Raw genomic sequence first — 18,500 nt, forward strand, 5'->3', positions numbered from 1 at the left:
TTTAGAATTAAACCTATCAGAAAAAACATACTAGTCACCAAAAATTAAATATTTAAAGAATTTGGTCTTAGTGAAAAATTTGGACTTTACATATCATGAGGTGTTTAACCCTCAGGAAGAGAGACAACATTTGTTGTTAAAACTGCCAAGAGACTTAACAATTAACCTTAGGAACCTGTGGAAATATTAATATAGTTAAATGCAGTGTGAGGGAGGATCCTACACCTCCAATATGCACAAATGACATCTTTAGTATCCAAACATTTCACCAGCGACATTTTGCTGTCCTAAACTCTGCCTGGCCCTCAGGCCCTGTAGTTTGTTTCCATATTGCAATCATGGATTGCATTTTCTATGTAGTTTAAAAAAAATATATTTATTTTTTAATATCTGAGATATGTTGTATTTTCCATGTATATAATATAATCTTAATTTATTTTGGTAACTTGGTGGCTTCGTTGATGTTTAGCAGTACACAACATATATATTGAAAAGGAATAATCTATAGTCTATATTGAGTGACTTGTCATTCTAGGTCGAAAAGTATGTTAAGAAAATTTGTTTCTGAACTTTTAGGAATAAAACACTTGAAAATTCTATTTTAAAACTTTTTATATCTAACAGCTCGTTACTGGATTGAACAAGGTTCTGTGTGAACAGAAGTTACAGTAGTTTCTTCAAGATCAAGATTCTTTGTCTTCACTTAAACACAGGATGAAGTTCCTTTAGTTTTGCATGTGCAATGAATACAGATAAAGGAGTTTCGATTTTTTCTTTCTGCATCAGGAGCTTGATCCAAGGCCAGCTCAGTGGAAATGCTCCTATTGATTTCAGTGGCTTTGGATCAGACTTTAATTCTGCTGTGACTGGATTGAAAACCAATATATTTATCTCTTTGGAATTCTACTGACGTAGTGTCTTTTGAATGATTTTGTTTAATTCTTTTCTTGATGCAATTCAGGTAATTATTCAAATAATTCAACTTACTTCCTATTTAACATACTGTTATCAGCTGTCAAAATAATTAAATACTCAATATAAATTTAAGCACTTAAACTGACAAAAATGTTGCTGATAAGAATAATGGAAGAAACAGAAAATCAGGAAAAAAATTTACAAGGATAATTCAAACCATCTCATCTGTAAATAATGAGACTTTAATGAGGTTGATATCCAAAAAGGTTTTCACTTCTAACAGTATAAAGCATTCATTTTTCACATTAATTGTCTTTTTAGTAACATTTTTAGGACACTGAAAAGAAAATAGTTATGTCCATATAAATTGTTTTCATGGCACTTTTTCTCTGGTCCTAGAAAAAACAGTTCACCTATGGACTTCTGAAAAGAAAATTACATCAAATGTCTAATCTGTCAAAAAAATCAAAGCCCAGGAGACTCATATCCTAAAAACAATAGGGTAGCTCTTTTAATTGAAAATCTGAAGCTCTGAATTCTCATGATATAGAACATGACCTTAGGGTAAACTTTGTATAATACCAAGATCTAAAGTCATCAAAGAAATAGCAAATAATAAAATGACATTATAGCATTGGTCCACGTTATTTGGACATTGTTCTTTCCGATCAAAATAGCACAGCTCTTGGGAAAAAATTTACACTGATTAGTGATTATATTCACAGGTAGCACTACCAGTGAAAGAATTGTTCTATCTGCCCTAGACATCTACATTTATTGAGATTAATTTTCCCCTGGGGGTACTGGGCTCTCTCCATTTAATTTAGAAAAGTCTCAATAGATAACTTAAATGGTATGGTCAGCTCTTAGAAAGAGAAAATTAGGTAAATTGAGACCCACACTGGATACTGATTCATCTGTGTGAAGTATCTCCTAATATGTTATTAAATAAGTCAAAAGAAAACAATTATGTATACTTTGACACAAGAAGCTGAAAATATATGCGCCTATTTGTGACATACTTCTTTCACATGTTTATTCAATGCTTTCTACTTTGAAAGTGTTTCTTTAGTTTATGTTAAACTATATAGTAGGGGAAAAATAGGGGGCGGGAAAGATGGGGAAAAAACCCTGAGAGCCACAAAAATACCAGAAATTATAGTGAGGAAGAAATTACATCATTTAAGATCAAAAAAAAAAAAAAAAGGAGAAAGATGATACTGTGTAAAACTGAAAAATTGATGGCAGGCTTCTGATGCATGGCTCTGAGCAGCAATCTCAGTTACCTGCCTCTGCTGAAAAAGGTTTATTGCCAGCATATCACTGACAGCCGCAGTTGAGAGTGCCCCAAATGGGCGCCCTTAAATGGGAGTTTGGTGTTCAAGCAAGAGCACAAGATTTATTGAAGGGATTAAAGTAAATTAGGCAAGTGGAACACAAAAAAAACTGGAGTTCAGATAACTAAAATTTTAAAAATCATGAAAATATTTTGGGTATAGAAACCCACAAAGCCAAAAAAAAGGTTGAAATTTTTTTCCCTGACATTTGAAGAAACATCAAAATAATCTGGACATTCTCATGAAAGACATAAGGGTCATTGTAATCAATATTTTTGTTTATGTCATCTAGAGATGTTCAGTTAATAAAAAATATCAGCAAGGTTTACGCTGACAGATAGGGAATTATGCACTTATGGTCTGGAAAACTGTGTTGGTATGTGTTAGCCAACAGCTATCATTTCTGGAAGTATTAAAGGGTTGAGTGGACCCGTCAAAAGTAAGAGAGTTTTACAAGTAGTGAAGAACAAAAATTTTGTGTTATGTTGCCACAAGAAAATTTGTACAGGTCAGCAATCAAAATACTTGAGAGCAATATGTGCTTAAGACAATATTATCATAAGAGAACAGAAAGCCTTGGGTTGGAAGTGACCTTAAAGTTCCAACACCATGTCATAGCCATGATTCATCCCACTAGATCATGCTGCTCAGGGCTCCATCCAGCCTAGCCTTGAACACTGCCAGGGACAGTAAACCCAGTTTTTCTGGGTAACCTGTTCCAGCGCCTCACCGCCCTCACAGTAAAGAATTTCTTCCTAATATCTAATTTAAGCAGGTTTGTTGGCAGGATACCACAAGGAATCCGCACCAGACCAGGCTTTGTTTGAAGGACTGCAGCCTGTGGAAGAGACCCGTCCTAGAGAACTTAATGAAGCCCATGGGAAAGATTCACACTGGAGAAATTCATGGAGGACTGTCTCCTTTTGGAGGGATCCTGGAGAATTGCAAAGCATCCTCTCCCTGAGGAGGAAGCAGAGGCAGAAACAACGTGATGAACTGACTGTAAGCCCTATTCCCTGCCCCTGCTTCACTTTTTGGGGAAGGACTCAGATAGTCAAGAATAATGTTAGGCCCAGTAAGGACTAGCAGGGGGAAGGTGTGCTTAAGATTTGGTTCTACTTCTCATTATTCTCATTATATCTCTATGATATGATTTACAACAAACTCAATCAATTTCCCCAAGTGGAGTGTGATGGTAATCAGTGACGGATCTCTTCGTGTCCTTATCACAATTCACGAATTTTTCATCATATTGTTTTCTGTCCCTCTTGTTCAGTGGAAGGGGGAATGATAGAGTGGCTTTCATTGGCACCTGTCATCCAACCAAGGTCAAACCACCACAATAAAAGAATAGATGTAAAATAGATGTAAAAAAATAAAAGAATAGATGTAACCAAAGTAAATCAGAATTTAATCTCTCATTTTATAGAGATCTTAATAAAAGACAGATGAAGAAGTTATATTGGAGGACAGGAAAAAATCAGTGAAATCATAATCTTGCCTGATCAAAAGATTTGAGAGTTATACAAAAGAGAATTTCTGAAAAAAAAACCAAACAACAAGATACACCTCTCTTTTGGACAGAATTCCTTAACGACTCTCAAAAGGTGATTATAGGGTGATAAATTTGAATTTTGTTGAAAACAAGGACACAGACACCACACTCTAAATGAACCCTGTTCTCTGACCTAACTATAGACATAAACAGTCCACAGTATGAAAATAGAATGCATAGCTTCTGAAGGCAATTACAGAAACACATTCACAAAGCAAAATGTGTCAAAACCAGGTTGACACAGACAAATTTTCCCATCTGTCACAGCAAACACTTATAAATATTGAATAATCAACACACAAAATTGAAGTAATATTTTTTTCAGGAAGCCCCAGTTTACCAGCTATTTGTAGCTGCTTCTTACTTTATCCTCATGAAATCTTGCTCCCGTCTTATATTTAGAGGATGAATGGAATTCTCTGCCTCATTATATAAATTAGCTACTGAAGCTACAGAGCCCAGACATACAACTAAACACCAATGTGTTTGGTGTCAGATGTGATTATGTTAGGGATTCATTCCTCTGTGTTCAAATAATAGCTGAAGGAACTCATAGTAGCCCGGAGCTCTATGGAAAACAAACTACTCTGCTAATGCACGAGAAAGACCAAAAAAGCAGTAAGAAGCTATCAGGGAAACTACATCTACAGAGAAAGGCAACAAAGAAGACAAAGTGAGTCAAAGCACACTTTTGAGTCAAAATGGGGTTTTAATCTCATGTTTTTCTTTGTAGCTTGTGATAGCACAAGCCTTAGTTTGGCTTCAGAAAGCAGTTTTATCAATATGTGGCTCATGTGTATTGAGTACAAAATCATATCTGTTACACCCAAGGAAATGAAAAGCATTGACTACCTAGAATTCTGTGTGGGTAGTATTGGACTTAGTATCTCCAACACTAAGATACTAATACCCAATACTGACTGGTTTAGCATTTTTATAGTATAAATTGACTTTATTTAAAGCCAGGAAGACATATTATTACTTTTTTCCATTGCTTTCTTTTCAAACCTATAAGAAAACAGTAGCAATGCATGATGAGTAAAAAATAAACAATAAAGAAATAGCATGTTCTAAAACTGCTGAAGGTATTAGATGTTCACTTATGTTCTAAAACTGTTGAGTTTATATAAAATTTATTTTCCTACTATTTACAGGTGTTTGAAGACCATTGACCTTAACCAGATAGTAAATGTCAATATTGTCAACAGCAATTAAACAATTAAAAATATATTGAACACTTCTGCAATGTACACCTGTTCAGTTCGATCTCATTTTCCTGCTTCTCCTTTGACTGTCCACACAATTGACCTAATTTCTACTGAGTATATAAACAGACAATTTCACCCTCCTTAACTCATTTCTATGAACCTGTTTTTCAGATTTTGTAGCATCAAAATTTTTCCTGAGTACAAAGTTTATGTCTTTCCTAAGAAGTTAATTCTTCCCTCCAAACAAAGGCCACCCCTTTACATGATTTTTCTACTTTCTGTCTTGGATGTGTTCTTATGTAAAGAGAGAAAGTGGGAGGAGGGAAGATGGAGTTTAAAAAATGGCAGATTTATTGTTGCTTTCAATTAATTTTAATTTAATTTTATTCTCTGGTTGATTACTTACACTTCTAATGCAGTATCAGATCCTCTAACTTCAGATTTATTGGTTCTTCATGATCTAGAATAGCAATTGCTACATGTTGTCACCACCTACAGTAATTCCTAGAACTGTAGCTCTTTAAGTCAGAAGTGACCTTTATGGTCAGTCAGTTTAGCATTCTAGATAATATGGCCCGTATGATGTCAAATAACAAGGCATATCTCTACCTCAATAGCTCTTACTCCAAAGAAAATATCAATGAATGGTCTATTTTAACGTGAACTGAATATCTGAGTTATCTGGGACTCACTGTGTGGTTCATTACTGGTTACCTTTTCTTTGGTTTCTTTTCTTTGATTCCTACACAAAGTGTTCAACATCACAGAGTTTATTGCTCTAACCTGTAAATTGTTGATGCAGACAACTGCTGTCTTTACTTGTAGAATAAATTTGGGATAAAGAAATAATTAAACATTGAAAAATGATGTGCTTTTGTGAGCCCTAGCTTTTGGAAGATAAATTCTGACTCTCAGGCAGGAGAATTAACACTAACACTTCAAAACAAGCATTCTTAGAATCCTGTCAGCTCTTTACTCGAGACCTGAAGAGTAGGTAGAGGTTTGAAACCCAAAAGTGTGAATGAAGCAATGGTGTGTATAGAAGGGATATAGTTATGTTAGGAACTGGGGAATTTCTCTGAAGAATGAAACTGCACAGGCAGCACAGCCTGAAACATAATCATAATGGAGTCAGGTAATGAAAATGAAAAGTGCTGTAGACTAACATTTAGAATAAGAAGGGAAAAACTGGGAGAAAGCTAAGATATACTATAGTACACTTGTCTCAAAGTGACACAACTTCTTGTGTCCTACCTCTGGGGACAGGAACATAAAGGATATAAAAATGCTACTGCAGTAGCACTTACTGCAAGTACATCTAGCATGTGAATGTTCAAATTCATGAGAGGCAAATAGATAAAGAGGAGAGGAAGAATATAAAAATAACAGTTCAAAAAAGAATGAAATTTACCGATAGATTTAAGACTCTAAAGTTTTTTTAAAAATCAAAGCTCAAGTAAATTTCTCTTACAATTCAAGAAGAAAATAAAATGGTCCAAACACCCTACCTCTAACAATCACAGTACACTGGGAAAGTTAAGGAAACTATCACATGAAAAGGCTGACTTCTATGACATGGAATGTTTGCTCAAATGGAAAGAGGAAAGGAAATTAGAGGTACTGGAAAAGAATTTGAGATATGAACAAAGAATTCTCAGACTGATTTTAAAAACCCTTCACATCAACTACCACTCTTGGTAAATTCATCTTTGCCTATGGTCAGTAAAAACACTACAAAGATTCTAATAGCCTATTAAAATTAGATAGGTGACTTTTTTGAAGAAAATCTCCAGCTTTTTTTCTGAGGATAGGCAAAAAGGCAGCTGGTGCTTTTATCAAAATATGCCACCCACAGTGAAACACTGTATTATTTTCAGTATCTAGTTTTTATCATGGAAGTGGTACCAAATCCAGTCATCAATTCCATTGCACAATAGTCCCCTAGAAACCAGAAGAAGTGGTTTGCACAGGACAGCTGAGACAGTGTTACATGTGATTTCTCTGTTTTCCCATCCAGCTGGGTAAACAGATGTTCTTCCTTTGCAGTATTTGAGCAGATCAGTGGAAAAGAAACATGAAATAAATCAAACTAACACATTTTTTGAGTCAATTGTGGATAGGTATAAGTGACTTTATGAACACTGGAGTTCATGTTTAGTTTCAAATTAAGATTTTACTAAGAAAAAATCTGGTTAGATGTTTCTTCATTTTAGGTAGGGGAGGAAGGGATCAGCAAAACATCTGGGGACATGGGGGATGCTGTACTGGTAAAAGATGAGAGATCTTCCTCTGTACTCCGGTTTACATACCTCTTTGATCCGGCATTCTGTATCATACCTGCTATGACTTTGTGATACAATCTAGCTCCTACTCTTTTGCTAAGGTGAGGTTGCTTCACTAATCCACCAGATCAGTATCCTTTTCTACAGGAGACAGGACTAGAAATGATCTTGGGTTATCAAGTCCAGGACCCTGCTATCATAGGGAACCACATAATCTAATCCCTTCCTTCAATTTATCTAGCTCCGTCTCAGCTAGTGTTTTGCTGCACTGATACTACTGCACTAAAATATGTTCCAGAACCAGGTTACTCCACTTAAAACTTTTGGTTATTTGAAATTATATGTATTTGTTAATGATTACATGAATTAATTAAATAATTAATTTATTATTTAATAATTAATAAATGTGTTAATTTATTAATTATTAAATAATTAAATGATCATTAAAATTATATGAAGTCATAAATGCATATTTTTGAAGGTCGTTAAAATTAGCAAATTGATCTAATCCTAATACCCTTATGGCTTTCCCCATGATAAAGAATGACATACCTACAATATGCAGCATGATATATTAAAGCCCAAAACAAAATAATAACTTCAGTGAGATATTAAAATGAAAATCAGCTTTGCAATCTCATTTTGAAAATCCATTTCATCTATTCTTCTTGCAGGATATATTAGTCAGGAATTTCTTTGGTTTATATTTCATATATAATAGGCAGTGATGTGTTAAGTATTGGAGCCTCTTTTCAGGTATAGAAAGAGTTTCAGTAAGAAGGCTCATTTCAAGGTTCATTAGGAATATATTGTTGTGGTTGCAAATTACTTAACACTCTTTTTTTTAAAACATTAGGTGAGGCTTTGGTTCAGCCAGGAAAATTTAGCTTTTTAAGCTAGAAAGGCAAAAGGAAATCTTTAGTATAACCACTGATGCAGAGAAATGTTAGCCTTATTCCTTTCCCTTCTCCCCAGGCTTTAGAGTTACTTATTTTTAACAATATCTAATGTTGAGTTCAGCTTGGATATTGGATGGGAAAAAAAGCAGATACTGAGTACATCATGGTAGGGTGAAAAAGCCTATTTTACTCAAAGGATGATGGCACTAGACTGTGAAAGTCTGAGTTACTCCGTGACTCACTCTGAAGAATGGACAAGGGCTGTGCAGAAGTGCTTCAGCAATCATTTTCCAGTGCTGTGGCATACAATCAGTTTTTGATTACCCAGGTTGAGATTTCCTGAAGAGGAAAAGCTCTCACATTCAGAAATTATTTCCATAGATGCTAACCAAAGCAGGATTTAGTACTTCTCAGTCAAACTGTAATTTCTACCTATTTCAAAAAAACACACTTTGAAATGTGTGCACAAGAAGAGAAGGGCAGAAAGTCTTCAGAAATATTTACTTTTATTTAATGTTTCTCTAAAACTCATGGAAGACTTTAAAATCACAAATAGCATTAAAAAAACATATCTTTTAGTACACAGGGATACAAAAAATCTTGTTGGTGCAATGCCTAATATATTTTTCTGTGGTCATTCACTGAGGGTGTTAAGATTCCAAAGAGCTCAAATACTAGAAAATTTCAAAAATTAAGACATGATTTCAAAAATTTTTGCATGACATATGATGCCTATTATTCCTAATTTTCACAATTTTCAGGGTTTTTTTGGAAGCTAAACTGGAGTTCTTCCAGCAATATGTATTTTGGGGGAACTCTCCTGCTCACATTTTTTCATAAATAACTTGACTTAGGTGTCTTAGTCAGGTGTCAGGATGTGTCATAATGGGCTTCCACATATAAAAAGAATGGTAAGTTTTTAATGGTATGATTTTATGAAAAAAAAAAGCCTTCAAAACTATATACCAGTAGTTCTAAAAAACTATAGACTGATAGACTGATTCATGCGAAAACATTATTATTTAGCAATGGTAATGTTGTCCGGGAAGGACAGTTTTCACTTTCTTAGGCATAGCATTGATCCAAGTAATGAAATGTTTAAAAGGCAGTATTAATGACATCTTCAAGAACTAGCTCTGTAGCTGTGCATTTGATGAACCTGCTCCTTAATCATTAAATGATATGACTAAAATCTGAACAATTCACTGAAAAATTCTTAGTTTAGAGTAAGCGTATTTAAAATTATATCACTGTTTCAACATAGTAAGAGAAACAAGCTCTACTAACTAATTAGTTCATGTAGCAATCGTTAAGAGGCTTTCCTCCTCTTTCTCACAAAAACCAACTTCTCTATTATCAGTGTTGCTACATACAGAATCACTGTATTGCTTGATGGACTTATGTTCAGAAATCCTACTTGTTTAGCTGAACTGGTGTGACCCTCATCTTACTCATGAGGGTTATCTAAGTCTATTTTCATCTGCATTGTGTTGTATTTCTTTGTTATAGAGTTACATGTCGCAGAAATTTTTTGCCTCAGCCTGGTACAATGTGCTGGTGAAAATCAGAATATGTAACTATAATTAAGGTAGAACCTCTACAATGTCTTATGATTTCATATTACACTAATGTTTCAGGCAATTAAATACTATAGGTTTTTTTCATTTTTATAAACATCAATATCTTAATTTTCTATAACTTCTAATTTTCTATAATTGTATCTACCCCCAACTCTCACATATGCTTATCTTGAATCTTCTCATCTCAGGGATCTGATATTTAAAAATGTGGTTTTTTGTCTAAGTCCTAAGTCTTCAGAGATTTCACTAACGCTTGATGTTTATAAACAACACCAATTCAACTGTCTTTGAATAACAGGCCATTTAATTAAAACTAAAAATGGCATCTTTTTCTGAAATCCTTATCAGGATGAATCACTTTCAGGTAAAAACCATTAATAATTTCATGTTAGTATAATGCTCCTCACAAGGATACAAGCTTGAATATGCAGTGGTAAGATAAGTATTTAAAGGGAATCTGTTCTCACCTGATAACCTACACAAGAAATTTGAAGCATGGTAGAAACAAAAGAAATGGAGTAGGGCAGAGAGAAGCACAAGCAGACAGTAAGTTACATGTGAAAATTAACCCAATCCTACTTTTTCTTCTGAAGTGTTAATAAATAATTCTAAAATTAATTTCTTGCATGAGTTTTAAAAATTGCCCTTGTGGTAGTTTCATTGACATGTGGTACTTATTCTACATTGCTTACATGGTAATCAAATAACCCACAATCAGTTGTTAGTCATCCTTATTGCACCACTGTGGCCTATTAGAGCTTTGTCACCAAACATTGGACAGTATTAGGATGTTATTTAGTCACTAAGAAAAAGTTCATGCTGCTTATTTAATTGACAGCTTAAAGCATAAATTTTGTATAGTTGGCTGCTACATACATATAAAAGGCCAAACTTATATTTCATTTCACACTATTGCCTTTGAATTTATTGGTTTCCTTTGTTGTCCTTGGGGAACCACTTTAAATGCAAGAAACTACAGTTATAATAGTTAGAAAGAAATCAGTGGTTACAGGGGAGGTGATCAAACAGTAAATAAAATAACCATTTATAGCTGTTTTAGCAGTTTGCCTTTATGTGTGCTTGGAATTGCATCTCAATAAAGCACAAGCTAAGATTTAAAAACACACAATTTCAAAGGTAACATGCAAAACAACTTGACTCTTTTGCCAGATTCCACCCTGAGGGTACTGGCATGCCTCAAAATATTGCTTGGCTAGGTTTTTATTTCTGGCAAAAAATATCTTCCACGAAATTGTTCTGTTCTGCAGCATAGCAGCACTAATTTATAATCTGTGCTTCAGTAGCAAGAGGCTTTCTGTCTTTCCCTCTCCCATTTAACATTTATATCTACTTTATTCTTTCCCCACTTTTTAGTGTTCTTCTCCCACATTCTAGTTACTGTAGCAACTGCATTTTTTGAAAAAAACTATAACAAAAAGTGGAATTTAAGCAAAGGATTGCAAAAGTAGTACCTGAGGAAAAGTTTTTTCTGTATCTGCTGATACAGAAAAATGTAGGATGACCTATGGGATATAATAATGCAATGTTGAGCTCATATGCTATATGTTCTACTCAGAGATCTCTTGGTGCTTTCATAGAACAGAAAGTGACTGATTTGATCTCATAGATGGGAGGGAAAGGTGGAAGCAGAAGTGAAAAAAAAATTATGTACAAGGTGTATTCAATATTAGCACAAAAAGAAAGCAGGTCTGTTAATTTTCATATGCCCTAGACCAAAGTGTCTTTGCACGTTATCTTTGCAGTTTTCCTTAAAATATATCAGCTACATACAGAATCCCCAACAGTTCAGCAGAACAGTGGTAATCCACTGTCAAGGGTGAAAGATATGGTAAGGATAATCTGTCCACAAGGAATTGGAGTTAGAGCCATAATTCAGTACATGTAGACTACTAAACATCATCATTTGGCAATTATTTTTGGTCTTGTCAGCCTCACTGGATTAAAAGTGGGGATGAAGCAGCTGGTGACTTCTCACATACAGTTAATTTACAGTGTCATTCATTTCTTGAGTGTACCTTTGCTCCCTAACCACTGCATTGTCACACACGTTCACTCTTCATTGTCACATGCAATACCGTCATCTATGATTTTTTTTCAGAGTATTGTCATGAAAAATACAGCTCATCCTCAAGACCAAAGAAGTGATTGTGTGTAGTGCACATTACCTAATCTGTAGCAAGGAGGATTCTAGGGTCACATAGACATTTGCCTCTTCAAGGAAGCAGTAGAAGCAATTTATGCTCCTGAGCAGCATTTTCTTTCTTATCAGCACAGCTCTTGCTGTTCCCCCTTTTTTTTTTCACCCTTGTTACAGTTTATTTTACTGCTATTGTATTGCTTGAAAGAGAACCAGTGCACAATTTACACCAAAAAAAGTAAAAAGCAATAGCAATTTGAGCTGTTTCAGTAGATTAATTACTTTTTCATAATCCATCTTATCTAACTAATTACTACTCATCACTTATCAATTTGAAAATATTACAAATCCACTACTTCAGAATTATGATAAGTTTCAGGTTTCCTCACAGTGCCATATCTGTGATTCCTGATCTGATTTCTGATAGAGAAAAATCAAGCTTCTATTATTGACATAATTGTGTTTTCTTACTTGATTTTATTTGCCACCTTTTTCAAATCTAAGGTATATCTTCTCCGTTATGTTATTCTATTAGCACTCTGCATAAAATACTCTTCATTACTGCAGATAGCAAAGAATTATGTTCATATTACATGAGTTGTCACCTGGGAATTTTACTATGATCTCGTTTGAAGATTCTGGGAAACAGCTTGCTCAATTGTTATCTTCCCTTATTTTTGTTATTGGCAGTACATCTGCAAACTGAAAAAGATTTCTTTTTTCTTGGATGCTTCTGAAGGCGCTGGAAGGCTAAAGATGCTTGTTTACAAGGAAGTGAGAATAGGAGCACACACCCATTTTGATAGATGATCCAGGTTACTCTTCAGACTTCCCTGTTGTTTTACTGATTCTCTAAACAGAAAGACTAATTCAAGTTTATGTTCTGTGTATTTGCTGTGGTCTCTCCAGAATTCTTTGCCCCCACACCGTCCCCCCCCCACCCCAAGACTAAACAAAATCAATGATTTTGTCTTTTTATCTATCAGCACAGTGATAGTGAAGTAACCACCAACTAATCAATTTTATTGCTAAACTAATTTTTGTTTTAAACAAACATCACCATATTTTGTTGACACAATTAAATGATTTGAGTGTTATGCCATATATCTAGCATGCACCCTTGGGAGCAAGTAGAAGTTACAGCAGAAATCATGACATACATGCCTCTGCATCAAATTAAATATTTTTCCCTTAATCCTAACACCAGCAGCTGTTAGACACTGTGGCTTACTGCATATAGCCTATATAATGAGACAGATGCTGGCAGTTCAAGTTCCTCTGCTGAATGCTGAATAAAGCCCATCTCTCCAAGGCCACTAAGTCTTATTGCTGTTGAAATAGTCCTCCTCAAGCAAACAAATAAATTTGGCATTCAGATTTCATAAAGATGAAAAACAGCACTATTGTTTTTTACTACTAGGAAGACAAAAAATAAAGAGGCTTGGTAAATTAAATGCAGGAAATGTCCATAGAATTTGGTGCAAAACTAATCTCTTTCTGTTATCCAAAAAGGAGTAAAATTAATCCTTTGCAATAACTACAGAACTTCTTAGTAATCCCAAAATTGGAGATGGCTATTGCCAACCATTGATACAATGTGCTGGAAAAAGTAATTTACTGATTGTGCAAGAGAACAGAACTGTCTGCAGGTGGATGATACAGCTAATTGACCCTTCGTATTGAGAGCAGACGTAATCTGTTTCAAGCTCCATTTTATTTATCTTCTGTTCCATTGCTTAGCAGGCTGCCAGGTTAAGGGCAATCCTTTCACGCTACCTGACAATGTGAAGACAGCTTTTCCATCTTTGAACAATAAATTCCTGTTCAACGGGCTACAGAACCACCAATTAAAATTCTCCAGTAAAAGTAATCTGAAAATACGATATAAAACTGAGAACAGAAAAATCTGAAGCAGATCACTTCTTGAAGCAACGTGCTGATTACTTCCTACTGCAACACGTGCTGTTGGGCTTCATTACAAGTGTGGGAATGGGGTTTTGATTGTGATTGGGATTTATGTATTAAAACAGATTAGTCCAAATTGGAAGAATAGTATAATTATGTGTTTTGTTTTTTTTTTTTGAGCTGGGTGAAAGTTAGTTGGGGCATGATAACTGAAGTTGCTTGTGCTTAGAGGGCCAAATCTCCCTGCTGTGTAGCCAAAGTAAACAAGTTGTTCAATAGAGTTTGAGGATTAATTGAAAATATTTCTATAGGCAATAGTTTACCTGTAAAACCAGAGAATAACTGCTATGTTATATTTGTGGAATCTCCCGCAATTCTTGTGCTTGTACCTCAGACATAAGAATTATCCTGACACGCTTATATACAAAACTCTCAAAACCTTCTATTCTTCCCATCCCTTCCTCGCATACTAACAAGACATGAGAATAACAACTTTAAGATTACCAAGTCAGCTCTTGCTCTTAAAGAGTCCCACACATAGAATTTTAATATTAATTTCAAAGACTCCACTTCACAGAAATCAATATAAAAAAATAAATATATATACCTACTGTTGGTTACAGGGAATTGAAACATTCACTATTCCTGTACCTGTTACTAGTTTACATGTTTTGTACTAAAATGGCACTTTCTTGCCTTAGATATTAAAAGTTTCATACAAAGGAAGTCTCTTGCTTTATAATAAATATTAAGTGTATCCAAAATCTTGTTATGTTTGTGAGTTTTTTGAATAAAATGGATATATTTAAGCTAAATATTACCAAAACCAATTTAGATCTGAAGTGTAGTTGTGTAAGTGTGAATTTTCAAATAGATCTCTGAGTTTCTAGAGCATATTGTGAGATCTGTGTCTCCCAAAGCAAATATTCACACTACTGTATGAAGTGGAACAGGATGAGCAGAGCTGGTTTTGAAGAAATGTTTTATATGTATGCATCACAAAAGTCATGTTTTCACACATGCAATATAATATGAGGATTATGAATTTTTAACTTCCCAGTTTTGGTCCCAAATCTTAGTTGGGAGCGACAATTAGTAATTATTCCCATACTTTGCCAGCATTAAAGCTCTAATAGGGAGATATGTTTTATCTTCTCATGTATTAAATAAGTAGAATCTGTTTTATTTTACAATATTTAAACTAGGACTAGTAAGTGCTAGTCCTAATTTCATAATAAATGTAGTTAGGTTCTACTGTGTTTGGGGCATTTCAGTCCCTTTCAAGCATATCCAAGCTTCAGTCCAAGAACAGTGAATAGACATACCTGACATTATATCCAAACACAAAGCTGCAATAAAAAACCACAAAATGCCTTCCCTGCTACAACCAGCTTTCTTAGACCCCTCTCTCCTACCTGGATTTTCCTATGAATCAAGCAGATCCCAGAAGGGGACAAAAGCTGGTCTCCAGGGCTCCCTCCAGGGTTTTATTCCATGGTATTCTATCAAGCAGGTCCCTGAAGAGTTCAAAGTCATCTGCTCTCCTGAAGTGTAGGGTGGAGAACTTACTGTGCACCCACCTCACTGCCCTAAGGCCCTAAAGCTCCTCCATGTCATGGTCACTGCCACCAAGGCTGCCAACATAATAGTACACACAATAACGCTCAGGTTTTAAACTTCAGCATGTCTTGTCAGTATCTTTTTGCCTCCTGTAAAAGCATGGATTAATAAACTATTTTTTCAGCATTTTCCTCTTCTATTGCTACATGTACATTTAGTTTAGTGAGACTATGCCATTTTTACCAAGGATATCACAATCCAGATTTAATTTCTGGACCATAGCTTACAGTCCTAATAATAATATAATCATAATTACTGTACTAAGTACTCTGAGCTAGGTTTTTGAGGAATTTCAATGTACAAGGAACTTACAGCCCCCCTTGTTTCTGACCCTAGCAACAATTACAATAAAACAAACAGAATGAATGCTATACAGTTTGGACCAATCTGATGCTTTAAACTATTAACAATTTAAAATTCTCTACTGTATTTTTAAAGTCCAATTTAAAGTCCAATTTTTAAAGTTGGATTTCCTACCTTTATTTTGCGTGGGGGTCCATGAGTCAAGATGAGGTTCTACAGCTATAGCATACAGTATTTCTATGACCACAAAAGATGTTTTGCTAGTGGCATCCTGAACTGCATCAAAAGCAGCATGGCCAGCATGTGAGATCCCACCAGGAATGTTGCATCCAGCTCTGGGCTCCTCAACATAAGAAGACATGGAACCAATGGAGTAAGTCCAGAGAAGGGCTGTGAAGGTGATAAGAGCACTGGATCACCTCCACATCAAAGACAGGCTGAGAAGGCTCAACCTGGACAACAGAAGGCTGCATGGAGGCCTCATGCCTGTAGTTGCAAAGTAGTGAATGAATTACTACTTTTATTTTATTTCCACGTGCAGCTTTTGCTCCACCTACTAAACTGTCTTTATCTGCACACAGGAGTTCTCACTTTTACCTTTCTGATTCTCTCCCCTGCTCCCACTGCAGGGGAGTGAGCAACTATGGGAGATTGATTTGCCATCTGGGATTAGCCCACAACAAAAGTCAGTTCATTTGTGATGGATGCATATTCCACAAATGGAGTTGGGATTTTTTTTTCTTTTCATGGGTTAAATTCCATCGCACTTTTCAGTACAGAGCTCGTATAAGAACATCATAGTTCTGCAGAAGTAGGATTCTTAGTTAATCCTTAGCTATTTGAAGAAGTACCAGATTTCCATCACTGCTGTGCAAACCTTATTTTTCCTCTAGGAATCTATTAGTAGACCCTACTGCAGTAAGTTCTTACCTTGTAAATGACTATATTTCTGTAAGTAAACAGATGAGGCTGTTTGGCTAGCTGTTGTGTATTATTTTAGCTACATAAAGCAGACTTAAAGTGTTTATTACCTCTGGAAAGAGAAAGAAAAGTGGCAAATGGGATCTATTGTATCCTTTGTATAGTTTATGCTTTGCATTTTCTTGGTAATAATTCAGTCCTGGCCAGTTTGAGACTCAGTAATTATTTCTTAGATTATTACAATAAACACAAGGACTGCACCACTCACATACACTTGAAATTAATCATATAAGTTGCACCCTTGTGTTTTAAATATTGAAAAAGTATCAATGAATATATGATTTTATTGCAGCCTTGTTTTGTCTTCCTTTTTATGCAAATCATAAAAGTAAAAATTGAAGAAACAGCTAATTCAGGCAGATACTTAATCATCATTGCTTGAACTACAGGAATTGAAGAATTCCTGCTTAATCTAGTATTGGGTAAATTATCTCATACAGGCAGCTGGTATTGCAAAACACTGAAGAAAGACAAAACCAAAAATCACAGCAGCTAAACACCTGGGCTGAATCATAACGAGGGGTAAACACCCACCAAATGCTCTTCAATAATCTGAAAGAGTGGGAAGAATGCTTTTAAGGGTCATAAGGAGAAAGATTGTATTAGAAAATATTGGAATGACATTTTGAAATGAAAATTTAGGAATAAAATAGGAAGAATCACCTTCCAATGCAAAAAGCTTTACTGAGCTGTCACCTCTCACTTTCTGACACTGAAGCAGGATGGAGCAGTTCTGCATGCAAAGGGATGAGAGAAGAAGAACCATAAAACCATATATCAGAAGCCTGAGTCCTAGGTTCTGTCTTGATTTGCAATCCATTGAATTAAATACTGTGGGGACATACAATGTTTGTGGAAACTGGTTTAATTCAGAAATTAATAACTTGTTCCACTACAGCACAATAAGACTGTAACTTTCTAGAGTTGTAGACTGTTTCATTCTAGAGGTAAAGCTCAGAAGAACTCTACAAGTAAGCATGAAATAACCAAAAATAAAGAAAACAATTCATTTAAGAGATTCTTTCTATTTGCTAGAAACCTGATAGACTTATTTTGAATTTTTACTCCAAAACAAAGAAATGGATCTCATTTAAATCATTGACTATGTGTTTACATTTCATATGGACTTATAGATTTTTTAATGTTTTTTTACACATTGTTTACAAGCCATTCATCTCTTGTTTATATGAAATTCTTAGAAATTTAAATAAAATTCTTTTAACTCTAGCATTCTTAAATTTCTGAATCCCTACATTCCTAAAAAAAACCCACAAAGTCAAATTTGAAGGGACCTAAACTTCAAGACACTGATTCTGTGATGTTCAAAAGATAAAGATCCAAAATTATTACTGTTTTCCCTGTATTTTAATTTGTGTATATAAAGAATAAATATATTTTCAAACTATGTAATAAATTAATGAACAATCTCCAAATATGACAGCTAGTATCAACCCTAATTCAAATTCCTGGATAATTTCTCTATTCTTCACAGAAATTCTCTTCATCACAAAACTAAATTCTGCTTTTTTTTCCCCAAATTGTTTCATTTTTCCAACTATTAGAGAGCTAATGCTACTCTACATTCTTCCTCTTCCCTGATAATTTCACTAAACATGAGTCAACCTTGTACAATGTGATTTTCCACAGATGTTGTGACCTGTTTTTTTTTTTTGTGGAAAAAATTCACCTGAGCTGCGTAAGTTGGCACACTGATCCATAGGTACTTATATATCCTATTAGTTTTTCAAAATGTCAGT

This window comes from Camarhynchus parvulus, chromosome 5, assembly GCF_901933205.1.
Source record: "Camarhynchus parvulus chromosome 5, STF_HiC, whole genome shotgun sequence".
Taxonomy (NCBI): domain Eukaryota; kingdom Metazoa; phylum Chordata; class Aves; order Passeriformes; family Thraupidae; genus Camarhynchus; species Camarhynchus parvulus.